Raw genomic sequence first — 24,260 nt, 5'->3', positions numbered from 1 at the left:
GCTGTTCGGGCACACATTTTTTTTTTTTCTGGAGGCAAGCTGAAGTTCGGAGCCGAAGTCTACGCCTCTTCGTCGGTGATTGGCCAACAGTAGGGATTCTTCATTATAAAGTCTTTGTTGTCGTTCAACAAGAGACAACTCGTTTGCATGCACATTTTTTCATTTGAAAAATATTTGGCCAAACCGCTTACAATAGTTAATGTAAAATTGTTCAACTAAGATTGCTTTGGCAAAAACGTCAAAATGAGCGACAGATTTCTTTGGTTAATTCAGAATTTTGAGGAAGTGTATACTGGCTATGGCATCTCAAAATGGACAAACGGTACTATTGCTACGTTTTTCAAGCGAAGGTTTCAGCTAGCCGTGGAAATCCTTACTTACTGCAGCGAGAAGAAAATATAAATAATTTTTACAAAAATAACATGAGGAATAAATAACCAATGAGTGGTCAACAGGATATATTATAAACAGGAGCAGCATATGTGATGCTTTAAAAGAGCAAAAAGGGTCAATGCAGAACGTTCAGGTAACTATTGGTTAGCTAATTAACTAACTATTTAGCAGTCTTAGAAGCTGTTCAGGGTCCTGTTGGTTCCGGACTTGGTGTATCGGTACCTCTTGCCGTGCAGTAGCAGACGGAACAATCTATGACTTGGGTGGCTGGAGTCTTTGACAATTTTTAGGGCCTTCCTCTGACACCGCCTGGTATAGAGGTCCTGGATGGCAGGTTGACTGTCTGGTGCAATCACAACAACCGGTTTTGACTGGAACTCAACAGTCAAAACCGTGGAGTGGGTGGTTGACTACAGGAAATGCCCCCCAGTGATGTACTAGGTCATACACAGTACCAGTGGTGGAAGTACCCAATTATCATACTTGAGTTAAAGTAAAGATATGTTAATAGAAAATGATTCAAGTGAAAGTCACCCAGTAAAAGTCTAAAAGTATTTGGTTTTAAATATACTTAAGTATCAAAAGTAAAAGTATGAATCATTTCATATTCCTTATATTAAGCAAACTAGACAGCACAATTTTATTTTTTAAATTTACAGATAGCAGGGGCACACTCCAACGCTCAGACATATTTACAAACAAAGCATTTGTGTTTAGTGAATCCACCAGATCAGGTAGTAGGGATGACCAAGGATGGTTTCTTTATAAGTATGTGAATTGGACCATTTTCCTGTGTTGCTACTCATTCAAAATGTAACAAGTACGTTTGGGGGTCAGGGAATATGTATGTAGTAAAAAGTACATCATTTGCTTTAGGAATGTAGTTAAATAAAAGGTAAAGTTGCCAAAAATAGTGAACTACAAATACAACAAAATCTGCATAAGTAGTACTTTAAAGTATTTTTACTGAAGTACTTTACACCACTGCGCATTACCCTCTATAGCGCCATGCAGTTTCCATACCAAGTGGTGATGCAGCCAGTCTGAAAAACAGCTTCTATCTCAAGGTCATCAGACTGTTAAATATCCATAACTAGGCGGCTACCACCCGGTTACTCAACCCTGAACCTTAGAGGCTGCTTCCCTATGTACATAGACATCACTGGTCACTTTAATAATGTTTACATACTGCTTTACTCATTTCATATGGATATACTGTATTCTACTGTATTTTAGTCAATGCCACTTAAACATTGCTCGTCCTAATATTGATATTTCCTAATTCCATTCTTTTACTTTTAGATGTGTGTACTGTTGTGAATTGTTAGATACTACTGCACTGTTGGACATAAGAACACAAGCATTTCGCTACACCTGCAATAACATCTGCTAAATATGTGTATGTGACCAATAAGATTTGACTATAACGCATTTTATCCTTGTAACTGTGAATCAAATATAATGATCATGAACGTTGATACTGTAAATGACACGTTTGGAAATATTAAGTGCACATTTGGACTCGAGGGTGTTGGGTTTTGCTTGTATGACGTCAAAGTGGTATTTATTATAATCCTCAACATCTCGTCTTTCAGAACCCATTGACTCCTCAATTTACAGCATTTCCCTCTGTCAACAACAAATGTGCAAAAGTAGCCCAATTTAGTGGGAGGGATAGGGGCATCTCGTCATGTGCGGTGCTCATGTTTAAAACGTCTGTCAGTCAAAAACTATACCGCGCTGTGAAGCGGAGAAACTGAGCTCTGACGGGGCTGTGAGTGGAAAGGCCTATGTTAATTAAGGGCCTGAGACAGAGTGAAAACATGCAGCTTGAGTTGCCTCGGGACAGAAGTTCAGAAGCCTATGGTTTTGGGTGAGTGACAGAGTTGTCCTGCGGTCCCTAGAATAGTGACTCAGGCCTTTTTGCGTTGCAATGTGTGTCCGGAATCTTGTCCTTACAAGCATCTGGGTTTAGAGTGCATTGCAATCCCTGCCAGTTAAAATAGGACAAGGCCAATCATCACAGATTCAGGAAAATATTCCCCAGACAGATTGATTTAAGATTGTGTATGCGTGCGTGTCTTCGTTATGCTGCCAAAGCACACCAGGCCATGGCAGGAGATTAGCTCATACAAATCAGACAATCTTGATGATAACCTCATTTATGTTGGGTTAACCCCATGCTAGTGAAACTGGTGCACTCTGTGTAGTATTTAATAAAGACTTAAAAATTACATCTTGCAAATGAGGGCCAATTTTGAGACAGCTGACATGTTTTGCAACGATAATAATATAGTGGTGTGTTTAACTCAACATAGCATGCAGTACATTTGGAAAGTTCATAATTTTCATACTCCTTCCCTTTTTCCACATTTTGTTACGTTAGTCTTATTTTCTAAAATGTATTAAATCATTTGTTTCCCTCATCAATCTACACACAATACCCCATAATGATAAAGCAAAAACATGTTTTTTGATATTTTTGCGAATGTATAAAAAAAATAAGAAAAACCTTTTATTTACATAAGTATTCAGACCCTTTGCTATGAGACTCAAATTGAGCTCCGGTGCATCCTGTTTCCATTGATCAACTTGATAAGAGTCCACCTGTGGTTAATTCAATTGTTTGGACATGATTTGCAAAGGCACACACCTGTCTATATACAGTGGGGCAAAAAAGTATTTAGTCAGCCACCAATTGTGCAAGTTCTCCCACTTAAAATGAGGCCTTTAATTTTCATCATAGGTACACTTCAACTATGACAGACAAAATGAGAAAAGAAAATCACATTGTAGGATTTTTAATGAATTTATTTGCAAATTATGGTGGAAAATAAACTTTTGTTATTGACCAAATACTTATCTCAATACTTTGTTATATACCCTTTGTTGGCAATGACAGAGGTCAAATGTTTTCTGTAAGTCTTCACAAGGTTTTCACACACTGTTGCTCGTATTTTGGCCCATTCCTCCATGCAGATCTCCTCTAGAGCAGTGATGTTTTGGGGCTGTTGCTGGGCAACACGGACTTTCAATTCCCTCCAAAGATTTTCTATGGGGTTGAGATCTGGAGACTGTCTAGGCCACTCCAGGACCTTGAAATGCTTCTTACAAAGCCACTCCTTTGTTGCCCGGGCGGTGTGTTTGGGATCATTGTCATGCTGAAAGACCCAGCCACGTTTCATCTTCAATGCCCTTGCTGATGGAAGGAGGTTTTCACTCAAAATCTCACGATACATGGCCCCATTCATTCTTTCCTTTACACGGATCAGTCGTCCTGGTCCCTTTGCAGAAAAAGACCCCAAAGCATGATGTTTCCACCCCCATGCTTCACAGTAGGTATGGTGTTCTTTGGATGCAACTCAGCATTCTTTGTCCTCCAAACACGACGAATTGAGTTTACCAAAAAGTTATATTTTGGTTTCATCTGACCATATGACATTCTCCCAATCTTCTTCTGGATCACCCAAATGCTCTCTAGCAAACTTCAGACCGGCCTGGACATGTACTGGCTTAAGCAGAGGGACACGTCTGGCACTGCAGGATTTGAGTCCCTGGTGGCGTAGTGTGTTACTGATGGTAGGCTATGTTACTTTGGTCCCAGCTCTCTGCAGGTCATTCACTAGGTCCCCCCGTGTGGTTCTGGGATTTTTGCTCGCTGTTCTTGTGATCATTTTGACCCCACGGGGTGAGATCTTGCGTGGAGCCCCAGATCGAGGGAGATTATCAGTGGTCTTGTATGTCTTCCATTTCCTAATAATTGCTCCCACAGTTGATTTCTTCAAACCAAGCTGCTTATCTATTGCAGATTCAGTCTTCCCAGCCTGGTGCAGGTCTACAATTTTGTTTCTGGTGTCCTTTGACAGCTCTTTGGTCTTGGCCATAGTGGAGTTTGGAGTGTGACTGTTTTTGGTTGTGGACAGGTGTCTTTTATACTGATAACAAGTTCAAACAGGTGCCATTAATACAGGTAACGAGTGGAGGACAGAGGCTCTCACAGGTCTGTGAGAGCCACAAATCTTGCTTGTTTGTAGGTGACCAAATACTTATTTTCCACCATCATTTGCAAATAAATTCATTACAAATCCTACAATGTGATTTTCTGGATTTTCTTTTTTAATTTTGTCTGTCATAGTTGAATTGTACCTATGATGAAAATTACAGGCCTCTCTCATATTTTTAAGTGGGAGAACATGCACAATTGGTGGCTGACTAAATACTTTTTTGCCCCACTGTATATAAGGTCCCACAGTTGACAGTGCATGTCAGGGCAAAAACCAAGCCATCAGGTAAAGGAATTGTCCGTAGACCTCCAAGCCAGGATTGTGTCGAGGCACAGATCTGGGGAAGGGTACCAAAACATTTTTGCAGCATTGAGGGTCCCAAAAAACACAGTGGCCTCCATAATTCCTAAATGGAAGAAGTTTGGAACTACCAAGTCTCATCCTAGAGCTGGCCGCTCGGTCAGGAGGAGAAGGGCCTTCTTCAGGGAGGTGACGAAGAATCTCATGGACAACCATCTCTGCTGCACTCCACCAATCAAGCCTTTGTGGTGGAGTGGCCAGAAGGAAGTACAGTGCCTTGCGAAAGTATTCGGGTCCCCTTGAACTTTGCGACCTTTTGCCACATTTCAGGCTTCAAACATAAAGATATAAAACTGTATTTTTTTGTGAAGAATCAACAACAAGTGGGACACAATCATGAAGTGGAACGACATTTATTGGATATTTCAAACTTTTTTAAATAAGTTCAGGACTAAAACATTTGCTTAACAACTTACATAAACGTTGGAAGGACTCGCCCGGTGTGCAATAATAGTGTTTAACATTATTTTTAAATGACTACCTCATTTCTGTACCCCACACATACAATTATCTGTAAGGTCCCTCAGTCGAGCAGTGAATTTCAACCACAGACCAGGGAGGTTTTACAATGTCTTGCAAAGAAGGCCACCTAAAAAAGAAAAGCAAAAAAGAAAAGCAGACATTGAATATCCCTTTGAGCATGGTGAAGTTATTAATTACACTTTGGATGGTGTATCAATACACCCAGTCACTACAAAGATACAGGTGTCCTTCCTAAATCAGTTGCTGAAGAGGAAGAAAACCGCTCAGGGACTGAGTTTAATGGCTGTAATAGGAGAAAACTGAGGATGAATCAACAACATTGTAGTTACTCCACAGTACTAACCTAATTGACAGAGTGAAAAGAAAGCCTGTATAGAATTTAGAAAAATATTCCAGAACATGTATCCTGTTTACAATAAAGTAATAATTGCATTGCCACACTTGTTGCAGTAACGTTTTGTGCTGAATACAACGTGTTGTGTTTGGGACAAATTCAATACAAGACATTACTGAGCACCACGCTTCATATTTTCAAACATAGTGGTGGCTGCGTCATGTTATGGCAGGGTCTGTATGGTCCTGGAAAAGTTATGGAATTTGAGAATCTTGTTTTCCAGGCCTTTATATTTTGGAAAATAATAATATCACAATGGTTTTAGAAAAGTCCTGGAAATTAGTTGAATCATTTATATTCATGTAGTTCGTTAAGACAAACTTAAGTATTTTATCAAAAAAGTGAAAATATACATAATCAGAATGAATTTTGAATTTTGGTCGATTTTTGGTTGCGCTAGCTGGTCTCCGTAGCTAGTTCTAGCTTGCTAACAAACCAACTAGCTAGCCAGGCCGGGTAAATAAATGTTCCTTCAACAATGCTTGGCTACACATGCCAAAGTAAGACTTGTGACTGGCGCAAGTTCAAAACCCAGCACATGTAAAATGCAACGTGCAGTGAAGATTTTTACGTTTCGAACATGGGGAAGGCAGCGGTAACTAGCCACATGAAAGGGGGGGGGGGGGGGGAAACACCTCAGTGCTGTTGCGCGCAAGATGACGAGCTCGACACTGACCCCCCCCCCCCATCAATAGCTTCTTCAACCCGGGGTTAGCAGCAGGATCAGCCGCCGTATCCACCACCACCTCTGTTACCAAGCAAATATCGATAGTGGTAAACAAGAATGAAGTGCTAGCAGCCAAAGTATGGTGGGCCCTGAAAGTGGCGAACTCCCACAAATTCTTAAAAGTCATGTGAAGAGGTGAATAGAAAATACATTGGCTCTGAATTCATGGGACATTCCTCTGCTGTCGATATACTTAGCTCCGATTCTTATTTTGCTAAGAACCTGCTGCAACTTTCACTTGGAAGTCCCAATGTCAACTGGAAGGTGTTCAACATACTACAGAAGAACATGTTGAGAGATGTCAACAAATCACAGATCAACATTGGGTCCTGTGTATTGTACATCCTGCATAACGCATTCCTTGATAGATGCAAAGCCGCTGACTGGGATGTAGAACACACACTCAAGTCTTTTGTATTTTTTACAATTTCCCTGCATGTAACGTAGACTTGGTAGGAGCCACAGGTTGTAGCACTAGCGTGCTTTGGTTCTGCGAGCACTGGATAGAAAATGTCAATGTTTCAGGCTGCGGACTGCTGCTCTGGCCTCACGGGAAACAGTACGTGGAGATGGTGAGAAAAGGAGAACTACCCAATCCAAAGTGCAAGTCTTTTGACTTAGTGAATGACAGCTGTGCTGCTTTCCCTGTGAAAGTAGGCATCTTCAATGGCATTGCCAGACAAATCACCCCCTTCCTCACCATGTACAAACCCAAACTGCCCTTCCTGAGTGAGGACATGTTAAAAATGACGAAAGGTAAAGAAATATGGATAATTATTGATAAGTTGACCACAATTTGTATGTGTGTGATACGATTGATACAGTATTTACGGTGCTTTGTCTTCCAAATACATGGGACAGAAAGGATCATTCCTCGTGCTGTTTACTAAAATAAAGTATTAATCAAACAATCGTCACATTGTGATTTATTTGGGCTGTTTTATGTGTACATTAATGGAATGAAAACAGTGTTAAAATGTCATCTAGAATCCAAGTTTCCTATCTGAGCTTAAACTAAAGAACAATATTCAATAGCTCACAGCTCATGGAACGCTTGTGAAGAAAAACACCTTGAAAGAAGCCACCTCAACACGGAAGCTCCTCCAAGTTCCATTTGAGGGACAGCAGTCAGCGCAAGGACAGTTCAATGATTAACACTGGATTTGCACCAGAAACAACCCTACATCAATTCAAAGTTTCCAGAAAGATTACAGAGAGGCAGGTGCTGGAGATCAAGATGGACTGCAGGAGACTCGTGATCACACTGCTGGAGAAGGTCATGAAGAAGGCTCCAGTGCACCACCATATGGTGAGAAGCATGCAGTGCTTCGAGCCAAGACGGATGGCAATATCCAAACAGCTGTGCGTACCACAGATAAAGAGAATACTGCTTACACTCGTTACTGCCAACCATGTGGAGGAGCCCGTGTGTGACGATGTTCTGAGAGAGTTCAGAGAGATTTGTGACGCTGCTGCACTCCAAGCCAGCGTCAGAGATTTTGACCCCAAGACAAACCGGGTGGACACACTCCTGCAGGAGACCATGGGATCAAAAGATGCCTTCTCCAGGCTGTGGGATGTTGTTCAGATGCTGTTTGTCCTGTCTCATGGACAGGCTAGTGTTGGAGAGGTGACTCTCAAACTATAAGGAGGTTGTGGTAGAGAATCAGAAGGAGAACACACTGGTGGCTCTGAGGCTCATTGTTGATCACGTCAGAGACGTTGGGGGTGTAACCTAGTTACAGGTAAGCTGTCGTTTTCATGAATTGTTTGTCTGTTTCAACTGTTTATGCCATGTCTCTTTTGACGTGGACATTTTCTGTACACAGAGTACGTTTCTGGAAAACAGACAAAGTAATCTACAGATCACCAAAGAGCTGTTGATGTCGGCCGCAGGAGCAAGGCTGAGGTACCATGGGTGCTTGGATGAGCAGAAAAGACTGAAGGAGAGACAAGTCATCGACCTGAAGAGAATGGGTCTTATTGATGAGCTGGATGACTTGAAGAAGAAGAGGCCCAGGGTGGGAGTGCTCTTGAAAAATCAGTTGAGGGATATGCAGAGAAGGCAGATGCTACAAGCAAACGGGCTTACATCGCAAAATCCATCCGTTTCTGAAGGCATCTCTGCTGGAGATTGAAAAACAGATCAAAGAGAAACTTGTAGCAATGAAAAACTAAGCTGCCAAATACTCTTCAGTTTATCTCTGGACATTCAAGAATAAAAAAACACTTGGAATGTGTGTTCAGTTTATCAGGCTGAAAGTTGTGTGTTTTCCAGGGGCATGAGGGTTGTCCTAACCCTATCCTTGCTGTGTGTGTGTGTGTGTGTGTGTGTGTGTGTGTGTGTGTGTGTGTGTGTGTGTGTGTGTGTGTGTGTGTGTTCCAGGAGCATGAGGTTTTTCATAACCCTACCCCCTGCTCTGTCATCAGCGTTCGTGCGTGTAAAAAATATCTCTGGCACTATCCGGGACAGTCAAAAAATGTTAATAGTAAGTTAAGTTTAAATGTGAAACAACTTCTTCAGGTTTGCGTGTGTGTTTTTAAATCCAACTGTCAGACCACAAAAAGAAAGCACTTATATTGTATCTGTTAAGGTATTCCTGTCCACAAATAATTTACAAGTGTTTATTATTTTAATCAAGCTGTTAGAAATAAGCCTTGCATCATTTGACACTCATTGACTAGTGTCAATACCATATTTTTTTATGAACACAGAGATGCCACCAATGATTGGTCATAGAAATGTGGTTAAAAGTCATGGAAAAGTCCTGAAATTTAATCTGTCAAAATATGTATGAACCCTGCATTGGTATGCTTGTAATCATTAAAGAATGGGGAGTTTTTCATGATGGAAAATAAACTGAATGGAGCTGAGCACAGTCAAAGTCATAGAGGAAAAACTGCTTCCGTCTGCTTTTTACCAGACACTGGGAGATGAATTCAACTTTCAGTAGGACAGTAACCTGAAACACAAGGCGAAATATACACTGGAGTTGCTTACCAAGTAGACAGTGAATTTTCCTAAGTGGCCAAGTTAGCTTTTCAAGCAGATTTAATTAAAAACTATGGCAAGACATGGAAATGGTTGTATAGCAATGAACAATAACCAATTTGACAGAGCTTGAAGAATTTTTGAAGAATAATCGGTATATACAGTTGTAGTTTACATACACCTTAGCCTAATACGTTTAAACTAAGTTTTTCACAATTCCTGACATTTAATCCTAGAAAGAAATTCCCTGTCAGTTAGGATCACCACTTTATTTTACAAATGTGAAATGTCAGAATAATAGTAGATAATTATTTTTATTTATTTATTTATTTATTTAACCAGGTAGGCTAGTTGAGAACAAGTTCTCATTTGCAACTGCGACCTGGCCAAGATGAAGCAAAGCAGTTCGACACATACAAAACCACAGAGTTAAACATGGATTAAACAAACACAATCAATAATACAGTAGACAAATCTTTTAACAGCATGTGCAAATGAGGTAGGATAAGAGCGGTAAGGCAATAAATAGGCCATGGTTGCAAAGTAATTACAATATAGCAATTAAACACTAGAATGGTAGGAAGATGACTGCAAGTAGAGATACTGGGGTGCAAAGGAGCAAGATAAATAACTAAATAAATACAGTATGGAGATGAGGTGGATTGGATGGGCTATTTACAGATGAGCTATGTACAGGTGCAGGGATCATTGAGCTGCTCTGACAGCTGGTGCTTAAAGCTAGTGAGGGAGGTAAGAGTCTCCAGCTTCAGAGATTTTTGCAGTTTGTTCCAGTCATTGGCAGCAGAGAACTGGAAGGAGAGGTGGCCAAAGGAGGAATTGGCTTTGGGGGTGACCAGTGAGATATACCTGCTGGAGCGCGTGCTACGGGTGGGTGCTGCTATGGTGACCAGTGAGCTGAGATAAGGCTGGGCTTTACCTAGCAGAGACTTATAGATGACCTGGAGCCAGTGGGTTTGGCGACGAGTATGAAGCGAGGGCCAGCCAACAAGAGCATCCAGGTTGCAGTGGTGGGTAGTATATGGGGCTTTGGTGACAAAACGGATGGCACTGTGATAGACTGCATCCAATTTGTTGAGTAGTGTTTGAGGCTATTTTGTAAATGACATCGCCGAAGTCGACGATCGGTAATATGGTCAATTTTACGAGGGTATGTTTGGCAGCATGAGTGAAGGATGCTTTGTTGCGAAATAGGAAGCCAATTCTAGATTTAATTTTGGATTGGAGATGTTTAATGTGAGCCTGGAAGGAGAGTTTACTGTCTAACCAGACACCTAGGTATTTGTAGTTGTCCACATATTCTAAGTCAGAACTGTCCAGAGTAGTGATGCTGGACTGGCGGGCAGGTGCAGGCAGTGAACGGCAGAAGAACATGCATTTAGTTTTACTTGCATTTAAGAGTAGTTGGAGGCCATGGAAGGAGAGTTGTATGGCATTGAAGCTCATCTGGAGGCTAGTTAACACAGTGTCCAATGAAAGGCCAGAGGTATACAAAATGGTGTCGTCTGCGTAGAGGTGGATCAAATATCTCCAGTAGTTAGAGCGACATCATTGATATATACAGAGAAGAGAGTCGGCCCGAGAATTGAACCCTGTGGCACCCCCATAGAGACTGCCAGAGGTCCGGACAACAGGTCCTCTGATTTGACATACTGAACTCTTTCGGAGAAGTAGTTGGTGAACCAAGCGAGGCAATCATTTGAAATCAAGGCTGTTGATTCTGCCAATAAGAATGTTGTGATTGACAGAGTCGAAAGCCTTAGCCAGGTCGACGAATACGGCTGCACAGTAATGTCTCTTATCAGTGGCGGTTATGATATCGTTTAGGACCTTGAGCGTGGCTGAGGTGCACCCATGACCAGCGGAGAAGGTACGGTGAGATTTGAAATGGTCGGTAATCTGGGCTTTCAAAGACCTTAGAAAGGCAGGGTAGAATAAACATAATGATGGGTCTAGAGTGTCTCCCCCTTTAAAGAGGGGGATGACCGCGGCAGCTTTCTTATCTATGGGAATCTTAGATGACACAAAAGAGGTTGGTTGAACATGCTAGTAATAGGGGTTGCAACAATTTCGGCAGATCATTTTGGAAAGAGAGGGTCCAGATTGTCTTGCCCGGCTGATTTGTAGGGGTCCAGATTTTGCAGTTCTTTCAGAACAATCAGCTATCTGGATTTGGGTGAAGGAGAAGTGGGGGAGGTTTGAGCGAGTTGCTGTGGTGAGCGCAGGGCTGTTGACCAGGGTAGCGGTAGCCAGGTGGAAAGCATGGCCAGCCGTAGAAAAATGCTTATTGAAATTCTCAATTATTGTGGATTTATCAGTAGTGACAGTGTTTCCTAGCCTCAGTGCAGTGGGCAGCTGGGAGGAGGTGCTCTTATTCTCCATGGACTTTAGTGTCCCAGAACTTTTTTGAGTTTGTACTACAGGATGCAAATTTCTGTTTAAAAAAGCTAGCCTTAACTTTCCTAACTACCTGTGCATATTGGTTCCTAACTTCCCTGAAAAGTTGCATATCACAAGGGGCTATTCAATGCTAATGCAGAACACCACGGGATGTTTTTGTGCTGGTCAAGGGCAGACCGGTCTGGAGTGAACCAAGGGCTATATCTGTTCCTGGTTCCATTTTTTGGGAATGGAGCATGCTTATTTAAGATGGTGAGGAAGGCACTTTTAAAGAATAACCAGGCATCCTCTACTGACGATGAGGTCAATGTCATTCGAGGATACCCCGGCCAGGTCGATTAGAAAAGCCTGTTCGCTGAAGTATTTTAGGGAGCGTTTGACAGTGATGAGGGGTGGTCATTTGACCTCAGACACATTACGGATGCAGGCAATGAGGCAGTGATCGCTGAGATCTTGGTTGAAAACAGCAGAGGTGTATTTGGAGGGTGAGTTATTTAGAATGATATCTATGAGGGTACCCGTGTTTACCGATTTGGGGTTGTACCTGGTAGGTTCATTGATCATTTGTGTGAGATTGAGGGCATCCAGCTTAGATTGTAGGATGGCTGGGGTGTTAAGCATGTCCCAGTTTAGGTCACCTAGCAGCACAAGCTCAGAAGATAGATGGGGGGACAATCAATTCACATATGGTGTCCCGGGCACAGCTGGTGGCAGAGGGTGGTCTATAGCAAGCGGCAATGGTGAGAGACTTGTTTCTGGAAAGGTGAATCTTTAGAAGTAGAAGCTTCAATTGTTTTGGTACAGACCTGGATAGTAAGACAGAACTCTGCAGGCTATCTCTGCAGTAGATTGCAACGCCGCCCCCTTTGGCAGTTCTATCTTGGCGGAAAATGTTATAGTTAGGGATGGAAATTTCAGGGGTTTTGGTGGTTTTCCTAAGCCAGGATTCAGACATGGCTAAGGCATCCGGGTTGGCAGAATGTGCTAAAGCAGTGAATAAAGCCAACTTAGGGAGTAGGTTTCTAATGTTAACATGCATGAAATGAATTATTTATTTCAACTTTTATTTCTTTCATCACATTCCCAGTGGGTCAGAAGCCTTTAAATTGTTTAACTTGCGTCAAACGTTTCGGGTAGCCTTCCACAAGCTTCCCACAATAAGTTGGGTGAATTTTGACCCATTCCTCCGGACAGAGCTGGTGTAACTGAGTCAGGTTTGTTGGCCTCCTTCTCGCACATGCTTTTTCAGTTCTGCCCACAAATTTTCTATAGGATGAGGTCAGGGCTTTGTGATGGCCACTCCAATACCTTGACTTTGTTGTCCTTAAGCCATTTTGCCACAACTTTGGAAGTATGCTTGGGGTCATTGTCCATTTGGAAGACCCATTTGTGACCAAGCTTTAACTTCCTGACTGATGTCTTGAGATGTTGCTTCAATATATCCACATAATTTCCCTGCCTCATGATGCCATCTATTTTGTGAAGTGCACCAGTCCCTCCTGCAGCAAAGCACCCCCAACAACATGTTGCCATCTCTGTGCTTCATGGTTGGGATGGTGTTCTTCTGCTTTCAAGCCTCCCCCTTTTTCCTCCAAACATAATGATGGTCATTATGTTCAAACAGTTCTATTTTTGTTTCATCAGACCAGAGGACATTTTTCCAAGAAGTATGATCTTTGTCCCCATGTGCAGTTGCAAACCGTAGTCTGGCTTTTTAATGGCGGTTTTTGAGCAGTGGCTTCTTACTTGCCGAGCGGGATTTCCAGGTATGCCGATATAGGACTCGTTCTACTGTGGATATAGATACTTTTATACCGGTTTCCTCCAGCATCTTTCCAAGGTCCTTTGCTGTTGTTCTGGGATTGATTTGCACTTTTCGCACCAAAGTACGTTCATCTCTAGGAGACAGAACGCGTCTCCTTCCTGAGCGGTATGACGGCTGTGTGGTCCCATGGTGTTTATACTTGCATAATATTGTTTGTGCAGATGAACGTGGTTCATTCAGGTGTTTGGAAATTGCTCCAAAGGATTAACCAAACTTGTGGAGGTCTAATTTCTTTCAAATTTCTTTTGATTTTCCCATGATGTCAAGAAAAGAGGCACTGGGTTTGAAGGTAGGCCTTGAAATACATCCACAGGTACACCTTCAATTGACTCAAATGATGTTAATTAGCCTATTAGAAGCTTCTAAAGCCATGACATCATTTTCTGGAATTTTCCAAGCTGTTTAAAGGCACAGGCGTAGCCTAGTGGTTAGAGCGTTGGACTAGTAACCGGAAGGTTGCGAGTTCAAACCCCCGAGCTGACAAGGTACAAATCTGTCGTTCTGCCCCTGAACAGGCAGTTAACCCACTGTTCCCAGGCAGTCATTGAAAATAAGAATGTGTTCTTAACTGACTTGCCTAGTTAAATAAAGGTAAAATAAAAAATAAAAAAGTATATGTAAACTTCTGGCCCACTGGAATTGTGATTCAGTGAATTATAAGTGAAATAATGTCTGTAAACAATTGTTGGAAACATTACTTGTGTCATGCACAAAGTAGATGTCCTAACCAACTTACCAAAACTATAGTTTGTTAACAAGAAATTTGTGGAGTGGTTGAAAAACGAGTTTTAATGACTCTAACCTAAGTGTATGTAAACTTCGTACTTCAACTGTAATGCAAAGCTTTTAGACTTACCCAGAAATAATCACGGCTGTAATCACTGCCAAAGGCGAACATTTATTGACTCAAAGTTGTGAGTATTTATGTGAATGTGATACTTTTGGTCATGTAGTGTATGTGGATACCTGGAATTAATATAGAATTGGTCCCACCTTTGCTGCTATAACAGTCTCCACTCTTCTGGGAAGGCTTTCCACTAGATGTTGTAACATTGCTGCGTGGACTTGCTTCCATTCAGCCACAAGAGTATTAGCGAAGTCGGGCACTGATGTTGGGCAATTAGGTCTGGCTCACAGTCTGCGTTCCAATTCATCCCAACGGTGTTCGATGGGGTTGAGGTCAGGGCTCTGTGCAGGCCAGTCACATTCTTCCACATCGATCTCGACAAGCCATTTCTGTATTGACCTCGCTTTGTGCATGGGGGCATTGTCATGCTGAAACAGGACAGGGCCTTCCCCAAACTGTTGCCACAAAGTTGGAAGCACAGAATCGTCAAGAATGATATTGTACACTATAGAGTTAAGATTTCCCTTCACTGGAGCTAAGGGGCCTAGCCTAAACCATGGATAACAGCCGCAGACCATTATTCCTCCTCCACCAAACATTACAGTTGGCACTATGCATTGGGGCAGGAAGCTTGCATGCGCCAAACCCAGATTCGTCTGTAGGATTGCCAGATGGTTAAGTGTGATTCATCACTCCAGAGAACGCGTTTCCAGTCCAATGGGGCGAGCTTTACACCACTCCAGCCGACACTTGGCATTACGCATGGTGATCTCAGGCTTGTGTGCGGCTGCTTGGCCATGGAAAACCCATTTCATGAAGCTCCTGATGAAGTGTTTATTGTGCTGACATTGTTTCCAGAGGCAGTTTAGAACTCGTTATTGCAACCGAGGACAGACAATTTTAACACGCTTCAGTGCTTGCCGGTCCCGTTCTGTGAGCTTGTGTAGCCTACCACTTCGCGGCTGATCCGTTGTTGCACCTAGACGTTTCCACTTCACAATAATAGCACTTTGACCAGGGCAGCTCTAGCAGGGCATACATTTGACTAACTGAAGAATCTTGGAAAGGTGGCATCCTATGACGGTCCTACGTGTTGGAAGTCACTGAGCTCTTCAGTAAAGCCATTCTACTGCCAATGTTTGTCTGCAGAGATTGCATGGCTGTGTGCTCGATTTTAAACACCTGTCAGCAACGGGTGTGGCAGAAATACCAGAAACCACTCATTTAAGGGGTGTCCACATACGTTCGTATATATATTTGCTAACATTTCTAAAAACATGTTTTAATTTTGTCATGGGGTACTGTGTGTAGATGGGTGAGGAGCAAAATATATCAAACCCATTTTGAATTCGGGCTGTAATGTGGAATAAGTCAAGAGGTATGAGCAGTTTCAGAAGGCATTGGCTAAATAGATTTAATGTTGTGTGGTTATACTTGTTGTTTTGGTGAAAGTTGTATTGGTTCCTCATGTGGCTCCCGTGTCGTCATCTACCTTCTTCTCAAAGAGAGTCCTTCTCAAGCAAAGTTTGATATTTAGTTAGTTTTGAAAATTCAACCACCTCTCCTTATATCACCTCTGTGGCACATCACTTCCTGAAAAGCTAAAGTAGACATAACCCCCACCTGGTTTTGATTAAAAAATGTACCACCTTGCTTGGTGATTAGAGAAAAATCCCCTTGCTTTTAATTCGTTCTCTGGAGTAGAAAGTAACCACATGGATCCTGTTTGTTTGTGGAGGCCCCAATGCTGCATTCCTCATCTGAAACACTGGGGCCTGTCCGGACTTGACTGCTCATCATAGACCAACGAATGGAATACAGCTATAGTAGATTGTACTAGATTAAGCCCTCTGATTCTCCTGAAACTGTAAAGTTATTTCCCATAATGCACTGCTGAAATATACAAATTGCCACCAATATAAATGGTTTGTGCTACACATGTTAATCATATTTTGTTGACCTGCAATATTGCTATTTATTCATCTCCCTCACATATAGCATAAGGAACCGATCAAACCTGCTATACGGTCCTCACCAGTTTTAATGTCATGACCCTAAACAAACTGCAAATGAACCTAAACGGGTTTGTAGAGTTGCAAGCGTGATGTAGTCATTGAGTGCATGGCATATGAGACCATATACTCACATTTTGACTACTTTAATACACTAATTTGTCCAAATACTTATGATTTCGTCAAACAAGGGGAGTAGATACTGTGGTATCCCGGGAGGTCTATCCCGGGAGGTATACCCCCGGAGGTTGGCTGATAGAGGGGAGTTACGTGTGACGACATTGGCTCCCTCTGCTGGGAGTAACTGTGCTGTACACCCCGATGCTGACGGCACCAATTAAGGGAGAGTGTCAACCAATACAAAACCTCCGATTTGGTCGCGTACGTAGCCCAGCTGAAAGGTGGTACATCCCAGGAGTCTAGCCCGACTCAGTTCCTGGTCAAGTTAATGGAGGAAGATGACGTGGAGACTTATTTGTGCACCTTCGAAAGGACAGCGCAGCGTGAAGGGTGGCCCAAGCGGGAAAGCCTTTTGGCACCCTACCTCTCCGGGAAGGCCCAGAAGACCTACTTCGACTTGAACGCTGACCAGGCAGAGAATTATGAGGGACTCAAACGTGTGATCCTGAGTCACCTTACTCAAGGGCTGTCTACTGACTGACGTACTGTCCCTCCCAATAATCTATAAGGTTGTCCTGGATCGGTACGTTCGGGGCCCTCTCCTACGAGCATGCAGGACCCCCAAAGCGTGGACGATTTGCTGACTGCGGTGGAAACCCACCGGAACACCCAGGACCTGCTGAAAGGGCCCCGGGCAGAGAGCGCAGACGCGGGGAGGGGGAAGAAAGGTACCGAGAGAGATGAGGGGCTGAATGGGGCCCAGATGGAACCAGCCGTGGCCGTGAAGCTTGCGTGGAGCTGCCCTGGACGGGAGGAGTCCATGCCCTCCGCGCACTGTCGCCTGTGCAACCCATACCCAGCCGCGAGAGGTCTCCACTGTGGGCCCGAGTCGGACCAGGGGGGAGACGTTATTTTGTTACGTTTATTTTATGTTTCCCAGTAAAGGCGTTTTTCCTGACTAAGAGCCTCCCTGTCTCTGTGTCCATCTCTGTGCACTCAAACCAAACACCCCACGGTTTACCACAATACATAAAGTGCTTTTATGTCTAAAGAAGATATGTATGAAAATACTTTATTATTCCCTTGTTGATCGTTCGATCTCAAATCAAAAATGCTTGAGCAGAGACAACATAAAAATGTGAGCTTCACTGTCCAAATGCATATGGCGAGGACTGTACCTTGCAGTATGTTATGTGTACTTGCAAATGCATTGTTTTAAGAAGGCTAATCTTTTCCCCAGTACGTGCATTTTCTAGGATTTACCAGTGAAATTGTCATTTGTGAACCAAACCATTCATCTTCGGTGAATGTTATTGGCCTCTATAAATTGCTCTGTGTATTTTTCCCATGGAAAAGTGTCACAGGGTGCCTTGTGCCTGCTCTGTGAGCCAACAGTCCTGTTTGCCTTGCTCGTGTGGAAATAATTAGCATTAGCTCATTTACTTGACAACAGTGCGCTGTGGTATGTGTGAGAGGGAGACATTTCCGGGTTTGTTTAGTTAATTAAGAACAACAGCTTTATGCTTAACCCTATATCCATTAATGGAGTTTGTAAGAAACTTAAAGCAGTTTGGGTCCATGTCCCGGTTTAATGGACAGATGGGAAATGAGATAAAGCTCTCAGTTTGAGGTTGGAGTGCGAGCGTAAGTGTGGGGGACGGGCAATTAGGGCCAAACAGTTCCGGTGTTGCAAGATAGTTTATAAATCTGGGTTAACAATGTTTATTCTACTTAGCATTTCCGTGAGAACTTTGTCGTTTCCTCAGACTTCTCAAACTTTCCCCTTGGCAGGTGTTGATTTTATACTTGTTAATTATGATTTACATTTCCTCACACTATAAAACGACTGTCATGGTGTTGTCCCCCCCCCCCCCCCCCACAAAAAAAATACAGAAACACTATCCACTTGTTCCATTGCTCTTTTCTAAGAACATTAGCTCATCTACTCCCAAACACAGGTTGCCCAGGATTCAGAGTTCATCCACCCCTGTGCTGTTTAGGTTTAGCCTGGGGTGCTGTCTGCCTGCTGGTCCTCTCTCTTTCAATGAGTTTTCTATGTTTGGATCTTATGGCTGAAATGAATCTGCTGCTTCTGCCAGGCAGTTGACACTTGCCCCCCCCCCCCTTTGTCTTTGGCCAGTGGAGTGGGGGATTTCAAGGAAGAAGTGGATTGTAATAACCTTGCGCAATGTCCTGGCGATGACAGTGCTTTTCTCTGTTTCATGTGACGCCCTCTACCTCTTGATCTCTCCCTCCCTCGCTTCCTTTCTGTAAAAAGTTTTGGGAGATATTGTTTCGGCAGGGGGGAAAAAAACAAAACATGGGGCAGGCCCCTGGGGCCAGGCACACCACTTCTCACCCTCGCATCCACCCCCCCCCCCCCCCCCCTCTCTGCCTCTAGAGTCAAGGTGCTGTTTCACACATCGCAAATGTAAACTTTAAGCATGGGCTTATATTTCCACTTGGGAAATTGGCTTACGGTAGAGCTGCTGCCAGAAAAAGAAAAAAAAAACGGATCTCAAATGGCAGGTGCAAATACCCTTCTTTGACACATTCTAACCTACATCCTAGAGACCTTTATCGGACAGTCATATCCAGAAAGACTCACTGTAAAGTGTCTTGATGAAGATTGTCATCAGTGGCGCGATGCAGTGCCTTCGACCGCTGCGCCACTCGGGAGGCGATATCAGTAGTTTTTGATAACTTCCCTTGTTCCAAATAGCCCTAGTCTCCCTTGTGCACTCACTGTGAATTGTGGAGTGCTAAATGCATTTAAACCTAATATTAGGAAGTTGACTGCTTTCAAAAGTGTTTTTCCCACAATTGCGGGAACCCGCTTGTTTGTGAGGAGACGCACAAGAAATGGTACTCCGTAGACTACGACAAAAAATATGTAAGGGAAGTTCTAAGATGTCACACAGGCTCTTTTCAGAGGAAAAGTCCATGTGGGCTGTTCCATATTCTCTGGGTTTTGCGACAACAGTTTGGCAGATGCGGTGCACCACTGCTAAATGAATCCAGGGAAAACACTGCGTAAGTAGCAACATGCTCGGAGTTTACCAAACATTTTCAATATGAGTTGTTCATTAGCACGGAGTGTAGGTGAAGTCTATTGGGGTCAGATCTTGATCTGAGATCTAAAGGTAGGATTATAACTGTTTAGGTGGCTGCTCTACACCAGGATGGACCTTTTAGCCTGTGCTACATGGATGAATTGATTTGCAAAAATAAACAGACCATGAAATGTAGCAATTGCTGGTGTCGCCCCACCTTTCTGGATCTCTTCCAGCCAAAATGAAAGTTCCCCCTGTAGAGGGAATCTCCAGAATGGGTTGGTGAGCCAACAACATTATGTGCTCGGCCGATCATGAGCAGCTTTGCCGTTTTGTACTGGCACCTCCAGATCCACGTACTTCTCGTTATGCACTGCCAGAAATCTGATTTAAACTCTTCTCCACCATTTACGATGGGAGTTGTGCGGCAACTAGTGTGGAGCTCCGACGTCACATAAAATTAGCACGACATTGATCTGTGTAATTGCTGTCTTTTCTTTGGGCGCTGAAATCAGTATTTCAAATCCAAATCCGTGGTATCCAATTGGTAATTGTAGTCTGGTCCCATCTCTGCAACTCCCGTACGGACTCGGGAGAGGCGAAGTTCGAGAGCCATGCGTCCTCTGAAACACCACCCTGCCAAGCCGCACTGCTCCTTGACACACTGCTCCTTGACACACTGCTCCTTGACACACTGCTCCTTGACACACTGCTCGCTTAACCCGTAAGCCAGCCGTACCAATGTGTCGAAGGAAACGCTGTCCTACTGGCGACCACCGTGTCAGTGTGCCCGCCACAGGAGTTGCTAGTGCGCAATGGGTCAAGGGCATCCCGGCCGGCCACACCCTCCCCTAACCCGGATGACTTTGGGCCAATTGTGCGCCACCTCATGGGTCTCCCGGTCGCGGCTGGCTGCGACACAGCCCAGGATCTAACCAGGGATCTGTAGTGACGCCTCTAGCACTGCGATGCAGTTCCTTAGACCGCTGCGCCACTCGGGAGGTGAAATCAGTAGTTTTTGATAACTTCATTTTATGTGACATCAGAGCTCCAGTCCGCCCACGCTTGTTGCTACTCCATTGAAAATCATGGAGTTGAGTTTAGTTGGCTATGCCAGAGCAGAGTTACATGCTGAATAATTATACTTAACTTGGCCTAACCACTGAGAGACAGGAAATTCCTGCGGTTAATATTGAGAAATCCACCATGCTCCTTCACAGCCCTCACCTGTGAGATGTTCCATATGAACTGTGATTAGTACACACCTCTGTTATGCTACTCTGTGTTTCTCAACTTCACTCCACTCTCCTGACGTCACTTTAGATTTATAGCTGTTAATCATATTATATTGAGTAGGACTACATAAAAGCAAATTCAAGAGTTGTTGTTTTACCCTAGAGTGTTTGCACTCCTGACAATCGCTAATGTTCCTCGACTAAAACTATAATTTGTACAGTTTATTCTACGCGGTTAGACACTGCTTCTTTACAGGCTTGTTAGACACTGTCACTCCATCAACTTGTGGTTATAAATATGTTATGCATGGGTAAATAGGGTTATAGGGTTTTGGGGCATGTTGGCTCTGAAAGGTGTTACCCTCGAGGCTCCCTAGATACTAACTGTTGGGACCTTTTTAGGTCATCTGGCAGACTACTTTACCTCCCCTAACCTTAATAGTCAGTATTTTATTTTGGATTAGATGTTGCAGAATCAGCAGCTACTCTTCCTGGGGTCCACACAATACATAAAACATGAAATTATGCAGAACACCAATAGACAAGAAGGTCTGAAGGACAGAACTGCACACATTTAAAATAAGAATAAAGTCCTACTGACAGTTACCCACATCAGTTACCCACATCAGTTACCCACATCAGTTACCCACACCACTGACAGTTACCCACACCACTGACAGTTACCCACACCACTGACAGTTACCCACACCACTGACAGTTACCCACACCACTGACAGTTACCCACACCACTGACAGTTACCCACATCACTGACAGTTACCCACATCACTGACAGTTACCCACACGTCAATACATACACTGAGTCTACAAAACATCAAGAACACCTGCTCATTCCGTGACAGACTGACCAGGTGAAAGCTGTGATCCCTTATTGATGTCACTTGTTAAGTCTACTTCAGTCAACGTAGATGAAGGGGAGGAGACTAGTTTAAAGAAGGGTTTCTAATCCTTGAGACAATTGAGACATGCATTGTGTGTATGTGTGGCAAGATTTAAGTGCCTTTTGAATGGAGTATGGTGGTAGGTGTAGTAGGTGCCTTGCACACCGGTTTGTGACAAGAACTGCAACGCTGCTGGGTTTTTCACGCTCAAGTTTCCCGTGTGTATCAAGAATTATCCAGCACCCAAAGGACATCCAGCCAACTTGGCACAACTGTGGGAAGCATTGCAGTCAACATGGGCAGTGTAGAGTGTGGAATCCACATGCCCTGACGAATTGGAGCAAAAGAAGGGGCGTGCCACTCTATTAGGAAGGTGTTCCTAATGTTTGGTGTACTCAGTGTATACATGTGCCTAAGATCTATCTATCTATTCAGATAGGGGAGAAGCAAACTATTTTATCATCCATCCACCAGCCGTATTTATTCATTAACAGATAGCAAGTTGGTCAGTGGTGTAGGACTTGCGAAAACATATCATCACACACCAGAATGTTTTCATTGGAAGCCAGTCGGCTAAAAGCTGCAGATAGCATCTCCGCTATCTCATCGCGCTGCCATAAGAAAATAAACAATTACAGTTTTGTTACAGTTATATACAATTCACCCGCCAATGCTTTGGCAGATAATAGATAAAGATGCTTTTGTGAGTGTGGTGTGGGTGGCACTTTATTTCTCGCTGTCTTATTTTGCAACACCCACTGTATAGGTGGTATACATTTTAAAGCACGTATGAATCACATGGAGCATATGAAAATCAGTGCACTGAGCATACACAAAATTCTAATACTTTCCTTCTAATCAGGCAACAGAATTTGAGCATTGGCGGTTGGCGCAACACACTTTTCTCAGAACCCACAGCTACAGGCTGCGGATAAAACACACACCATCTTCCACGGTTTTATTTAGCCCCTTCCTTGTTCCCAGTGTCCCTTGTATATTAAAGCTGCATTCTGGGATTCAAAAAACAACTAAACACTTCACTTGTTTTGGACTAACAATCCAAGAGATTATTTTGACCATATTTTGGAGCTATACCCTGGAAACAATTCTAGAATTGAAATGACCATTGAACAGCTTCCCAAAGTACAGATTGGAGCTTTAATTGGGATATTGAACAATGAAAAAGAGGGAAAGCAGCTGATCTTATCTCTCCTTCTCAAGTTGTTTAATGGGGAGCTTGTCTGGGAGGTTTCGCTAACATTGCTAAATGTGTACAATTTGATTTGTTGGCTTCCAGCCCCTCCTGGGTGGAGTGGTGGCTAGTGACCCAGGTATTGAGTGGTGTGAGTCAGGGGCGGCAGGTAGCCTCAAACTTAGAGTGTTGGGCCAGTAACCGAAAGGTTGCTGGTTCAAATACCAGAGCCGACAAGATGGGGTAAAAAAATCTTTCGCTGTGCCCTTGTCGGATGAGAGGGATTTTGTTTCACTGAGTCTTGGCTGAATGACGAAATCAATAACATACAGCTGGCGGGTTATACACTGTATCGGCAGGATAGAACAGCAGCCTCTGGTAAGACTAGGGGTGACGGTCTATTTATATTTGTAAACAACAGCTGGTGCACGATATCTAAGGAAGTCTCAAGGTTTTGCTCGCCTGAGGTAGAATACCTCATGATAAGCTGTAGACCACACTATCTACCTAGAGAGTTTTCATTTATATACTTCGTAGCTGTCTATTTACCACCACAAACCGATGCTGGCACTAAGACCGCACTCAATGAGCTGTATACAGCCATAAGCAAACACTCATCCAAAGGTGGCGCTCCTAGTGGCCGGTGACTTTAATGCAGGGAAACTTAAATCCGTTTGACCTAATTTCCTGCTGCGCAAAATGTGCAACCAGATGGGGAAAAAACTCTAGACCACCTTTACCCAACACACAGAGATGTGTACAAAGCTCTCCCTTGCCCTCCATTTGGCAAATCTGACCATAATTATATCCTCTTGATTCCTGCATACAAGCAAAAATTAAAGCAGGAAGCACCAGTGACTTGGTCAATAAAAAAGTGGTCAGATGAAGCAGATGCTACAGGACTGTTTTGCTAGCACAGACTGGATATGGATATTCTAGGATTCCTCCGATGGCATTGAGGAGTACAACACATCAGTCACTGGCTTCATTAATAAGTGCATTGACGACATCATCCCCACAGTGGCTGTACGTACATACCCAAACCAGAAGCCATGGATTACAGGCAACATCCGCACTGAGCTAAAGGGTAGAGCTGCCGATTTCAAGGAGTTTGACTCTAACCCGGAAGCTTATAAAAAATCCTGCTCTCTGACGAACCATTAAACGAGCAAAACATCAATACGGGACTAAGATTGAATCGTACTACACCAGCTTTGACGCTCGTCGGATGTGGCGGGGCTTGCAAACTATTACAGATTACAAAGGGAAGCACGGCTGAGAGCTGCCCATGACACGAGGCTACCA

General features: G+C 43.4%; 1 protein-coding gene and 1 long non-coding RNA gene across 5 annotated transcripts in view; both read left to right on the top strand.

The window, feature by feature from the left end:
* LOC109889799 (regulator of microtubule dynamics protein 2) overlaps positions 1–24,260 on the top strand; it is a 71,654-nt gene that overhangs the window by 35,252 nt on the left and 12,142 nt on the right. The gene's annotated exons all lie outside the window — the stretch shown is intronic.
* LOC116374015 (uncharacterized) lies at positions 6,319–9,207 on the top strand. Its single transcript, XR_004209813.1, has 2 exons — positions 6,319–8,106; positions 8,191–9,207. It is a non-coding gene; the product is annotated as an uncharacterized LOC116374015 (long non-coding RNA).

Source organism: Oncorhynchus kisutch, linkage group LG4, assembly GCF_002021735.2.
Source record: "Oncorhynchus kisutch isolate 150728-3 linkage group LG4, Okis_V2, whole genome shotgun sequence".
In the NCBI taxonomy this organism is placed as follows: domain Eukaryota; kingdom Metazoa; phylum Chordata; class Actinopteri; order Salmoniformes; family Salmonidae; genus Oncorhynchus; species Oncorhynchus kisutch.
The sequence above is the reverse complement of the archived record's forward strand: the minus strand, read 5'-3'. Positions and strand labels throughout refer to the sequence as shown.